General features: G+C 36.1%; 1 pseudogene; it reads right to left on the bottom strand.

Moving 5' to 3' along the window:
* Positions 1–4,221: 4,221 nt before the first annotated feature.
* On the bottom strand, positions 4,222–4,554 carry LOC102527936 (large ribosomal subunit protein eL33 pseudogene; annotated as a pseudogene).
* Between the last annotated feature and the right edge of the window lie 1,307 nt (positions 4,555–5,861).

Here is a 5,861-nt window from a genome sequence, read left to right as displayed (position 1 = left end):
CAATGTCTTGATAACAAACATACTAGGCTTAAAAACAACAACAACAACAAAACTCTTGAGGCATGGAATCTTCTCAAAGGCCTTACATAAAACATTTTCTGATTGCTCTGTATTTGGATTATCTGATTGCATAGATATCTTTCCCAAACATCCTGTGAACCTCTTGTGATTCCGGGCCTTTTTGTTGGCTGTGGATATCAAACAAAAGAAGGAGTTGAATATCCACATCTCTTGAAAGGAAACAATGAGGGGAGGTAAGACTGCTCCTCTTTGTTGTTGGAGGGACCAGATGAGACAAAGTATGGCAAAATACATAGCACAAAGCTGAGTACATAGGACTCAGGCAAATCAGTTTTCCTTGCTGCATTTGAAAGTGCTGAATGAGTAGACACTCAACAAAAGCTGATTTCTTTCCTTCCCTCCTCCCTTCTCTGATTTCTATATTCCTTTGACCATAATAGCAGGGCTCTTATATGCAGTCGCTCCCACTCAGCAGGGTACTTGTCTATATATTCAATTTGTTGATTGTATAATATAAGCCTATTATGTGTACAGCTCTGCAGTTGGTACTGCAGGGAGAACCAGAGGTAAGATACAGTTCCTGCCTCTTGCTCTTTGCCTGGTAGGGATACTGGACACATTATCAAGAAGCAGTATGTACGCAAAGCTATTCAGTGTTCCACAAGACAGGATAGAGAGAATGCCCCTCCCATTTTTGAGGGAGGAGCCCCAGGAGGTTGGAGGAATCAGAAAAGGCTTCCTGAAGGAGGTGATACCAAAGATGGCATTGAGAAGGATAAGATTTCAGCACGTGGAGGTGGACAGGCTGCAGCGGGAGTTCTCCGCCTGCAGGAAGTGTTTCCCTTGGAATTGTGCCTAGTTGTCAAAGGCCTTTTGAATGTCTAAATAAAGTAGACACACTGGTTCTCTTTTGCCAAGAGGTCTATGTACCCTCTTTGAGAACTCTGTAGATGAATGATGCGAAAGCAAACTGAAGCCCCAAAGTATAATGCTGAACTAGATCATGATACCATGATAGTTGAACTATTGAACTGGTATAGTTTCTTTGCTTTTAGCTGAACACTCGTCCTGCAAATGTTTATTAAGCATCTATTATGCTAGGCACTGGCACTGTTGCAAATCAGTGGGGCATGTTAAAGTGAATATGATGCAGTCTGTGCCCTCAAAAAGTGTCAAATCTATTGAGGCAGATATAAAAGCTATGTAATGTGGTAAGGAGTCTAAAAGGGGTCTAATCAGAGTGATGTGAATGTGTAGAGGAGGAAGAAATTAATTAAATCTGTAGAAAGGGTGAGGGAAAGTGTCACAAAGGAGGTGTCTTTTTTTTGTGGGCCTTGAAGGATAAATAGGATTTCTGAAGGCAGAGAAGGGGAAAGAGAGTGACTTACCATTAATCAGAGCCAAGAGCTTTTTACTTAACCCTTAGTGAAATTTTTGATCTGGGTATTAACTGTTTCCATTTCGCAGATGAGGAAACTGAAGCTCAGAGAGACTAAGTTACTCATCTGAGGCCACACAACTAGTCAATATCTAGTCAGTGTCAGAGTTAGGCTTCTATGGCTCCACTATATCAAGCTACCTTCATGAAGAAGTAGGGGCTAGGGAGTGATGGGGGGATGTGGAAAGGCATGCTAGGCAGAAGTGAAAAGTTTTGCTGGAAATTGATGGAATTTGGGTCAACAGGGTCTCATTTCAGCTCCGACCGTGATTGCCTGATTTTGGAGCACTTTAAGGGTGATTATCTCCTTTTAGACCTGCTTTTGGAATGGGAGTTGTTCAGCGTCTGCTTATATCAACTATAACATTCAGTTCAGCAAGTATTTACTTATTAACTGAATTGGCTGCAGCACAAGGGATTTTGGGCTGTATGACCATCTTCACAATCACGTGTACAGCGATAGATTGGAACAATTCTCAGAAGATGCACGTTAGCTCTTCATTTAGCCAAAGTCACCAGATTGATAATGCTATTTCCTGGTCCTTACAGACAGAGAGACATGGCCTGAAAGTGAAGGCTGAAAGAACTTATTTTTCAAGAAGTAGCTCTCTTGAAAGTATAAAATGTTATATATTTAATAGCCACCTTAAATCCTTTCTTCAGTAAGCAACAGTTTAAATAAATAGGTATACAGATAGATGATAGACAAAGGATATATATCTATAAACTCACAGACATCCCTATATGCATACATGAGTAGTAACTATTTAGAATTTGTACAGTGGCTTAATTGATAAAAATGACCGAAAAGCAAAGGCTACTGTAGTAACTCCCTACCCCTCTTAAAAACAAAAAAAAAAACTTCTCCCTTTTCTCCTTTGAGCAAAGGAAATGTTTGACTAAGGACTGATGAGGTTGTCAGTGGAAAGAAAAATGTCAAAACCCTGCCCACTTTGCTGATGGGAACAAATTTTGCAAATATTAGGAGTCAGAAACCTCAGTGCTACCAACAACCGTTCAATAAACCATGCAACTAAGGAACCTCCTTACATCTCACCATGAGGAGATGTTGGCCAGAGGGTACAAAGTTTCACTAATGCAAGATGAATGAGTTCTGGAGATCTAATGTACAACATGGTGACAATACTTAACAATACTGTATTGGTTACTTGACATTTACTAAGAAGATAAATCTTAAGTGTTCTCATCACACCCCCCAAAGAAAATTAAAAAAAAAAAAGTTTAACTGTGAGGTGATAGGAATGCTAAGTAGCTTGACTGTGGTCATCATTTCACAATGTTTGTGTATATCAAAACATCGTATTGTACACCTTAAATGCATATAATTTTTATTTGTCAATTATACTTCAATAAAATCTGAAAAAAATGTGAAAAAAAACCCTTCCTGTATGCCACTGGTTTAAACTGTTCAAGTGGTGTGTGTGCACACCTACCGACCTCCAATTGCCAGGCCTTCTCAATCACTTATTTCAAATAATTCTTGACTATATCCTTCCCATTATTCTCTCTGTTTCTAGCTGGTTTCAAATCTATTTCTGCATTGATATTCAAAACCTGAACATTATTTTCTTCTTCCCAGTTGTCTTTTATTCAGTGAAAATAGTTGCACTTTTTCTGATTAGATAACTAACACACGTTCTTTTTTAAAGTGCAAAGATAAAGTATAGAAAACTAGAGCCATAAAGTAAAACATCCCCTGAAATCTCACCACCCTGAGGTAACTATCATTATATACTGGTTACTATCCTTTCATTCATCTCTTGTATGTATTTACACATGTATACAGTTTTACAGTTTTTGTTGTTTGCTTGTCACCCTCCACTGCATAACCAGTGTCAATAACGAGTGTGTATACGCTTCATCTCTTTCTTCAGGTTCATATAACTATGTTAAAAATAAATAGACATATACACATTTAGGGGTTTAAAAACCATTATTCATTTTAAAAGAAATACAGTATTACATACTTTCCTTTACCTCTTGCTTTCCTTATTCAACTGTGTTTTTCCTACTTTTCCTACTGTGTTTTTTTGTCTTAGCAGTTTGATGGAGCTATTTGAGTATTACACATATAAATCTATTATCTGGCATATGTATTATAAGTTTTATTTCTCAATGGGTCATTTGTTTTTTGAATTTGTTTACGGAATTTTTTCCAGAGAAATAGTTAAAAAGAAAGTTATGTAGTCAATATGTTTGAATTTTCCTTTATAGTTTCCCGGTGTTCTATCTCAGTTAAAAGATTTTGCAAACCACTGTTATATATATTTGCCTAAAAGTTCTTGTAATTTTTCTTGTTTTTTTTGTTTAAATTTATATTTTTAAGTTTAAATAAGTTTACTCTCAATAGTGGGGTATTGTAGAGAGTTGAAATTAATTTATTCTGATTGGTAGTCAATTGTGCCAGGCTTTTTATTACATTAATTGCCCCTTTCTTACTGAAATGAATTACCACCTTTCTCATATATCAAAGTCCCAAAGTCTCCATTTCTTTTTCTTTTTTTAAAAGATTTTTAAAATTGAGGTAGAGTTGATTTACAATGTTTCAGGTGTACAGCAAAGTGATTCAGTTATGTATATATATACATATACAGATAACATTCTTTTTCAGATTCTTTTCCATTATAGGTTACTACAAGATATTGAATATAGTTCCCTGTGCTATACAATAGGGCCTTATTATTTTTTTTAACCAGAGAACAAATCCACACTTTTCAAAATTTATTTACTTTTCAGTAAGTTTAAATCCTTGAGGGGTACAGCATCACACGGATTCTGTGTCCAATGGCCTTAGCAGGAAGGTTGCTTTGGAATTTGGCACAAACCATGCTACTGTTTCCATGAGGTCGAGTTACCTTTCCCCAGATTACTCTGGTTTTGTTTGGTTTTCCACCAGGAGTTAGTGTGTTGATCTTTGCTTTGTACAAATAAGCACATCTCTTGCCTAGATAGAATTGAGTTTCATCTCAAACATAAACACCTTCAGTTTTAAGGAGAGCTGTGTGCTCCCTCTGGTTCCCAAGACCCCGCTTACGGCCAGCAAAAATGGCCTTGGACCACAGCCTTCCAGACATATTTATCGTTTTAGAAGACCTGTTCCCAGCAAGACTCCACAGGCTCCAAGATGGCTGAAAGAGCTGTTTATCTATTTTATATATAATAGTGTGTATCTGTTAATCCCAAATTCCAAATTTATTCATCCCCTCCCTTTTCCCTTTGGTAACTATAAAGTTTGTTTTCTATGTCTGTGAGTCTATTTCTATTTTGTAAACAAGTTCATTTGTATTATTTTTAGATTCCACATATAAGTGATATCATATGATATTTGTCTTTCTCTGACTCACTTAGTATGATGATCTAGGTCCATCCATGTTGCTACAAATGGCATTTTCATTCTCTTTGTGGCTGAGTAATATTCCTTTTGTGTGTGTGTGTGTACACACACACAAACACACACACACACCACATCTTCTTTATCCATTCATTTGTCAACAGATATTTAAGTTGCTTCCATGTCTTAGCTATTGTCAGTAGTGCTGCTATGAACATTGGGGTGTATGTATCTTTCGAATTAGAGTTTTTGTCTTTTCCAATATATGCCCAGGAGTGGGATTGCTGGATCATATGGTAAGTCCATTTTTAAGTTTTAAAGGAACCTTCTACTGTTTTCCATAGAGGCTGCACCAAATTACATTTCCACCAACAGTGTAGGAGGTTCCTTTTTCTCTACAGCGTCTTCAGCATTTATTATTTGCAGACTTTTTGATAATGGTGATTCTGACCAGTGTGAGGTGATAACCTCATTGTGGTTTTGATTTGCATTTCTCTAATAATTAGCGATGTTGAGCATCTTTTCATGTGCCTGTTGGCCATCTGGATGTCCTCATAGTTTCTATTTCTAAACTTTGTTTTGTTCCACTGATCCATTTGTCTATTCCTACTATGAGAGTGAACTGAAAGTCAGTTAACACTAATTACAGATATTAGAAATGTGGTAAATACAAAATAAGTATAAGTAGTTCTCACTTTTACTATCCAAATAGTTGCTAGATTAACACACAGAAATAATACTCCAATTTTTCTATCTAAACCTTAAACCTGCTATAATGGCCCCACACACAGGCAACATTAAAAAAAACTTTACTGTTAGGTTTATTTTATTCTTCTAAATGTCATTTGTAAGAATTATAAATATTTAACATGTTTTATTACTTACATTAAAGTATGTGGTTGTTGCAGCATAGAAGGACAATAAATACATGTGATATTATATAGTACTGTATATTACATGGAAACATATCCATTAATGATGTCAGTAAAGGGTTAAGTAATTAAGTAATTCCTGTTTTAAGTGCTTTATATTATGTTGAAATCTTTTGTG

Source organism: Vicugna pacos, chromosome X (genome assembly GCF_048564905.1).
Source record: "Vicugna pacos chromosome X, VicPac4, whole genome shotgun sequence".
Taxonomy (NCBI): Eukaryota; Metazoa; Chordata; class Mammalia; order Artiodactyla; family Camelidae; genus Vicugna; species Vicugna pacos.
The sequence above is the reverse complement of the archived record's forward strand: the minus strand, read 5'-3'. Positions and strand labels throughout refer to the sequence as shown.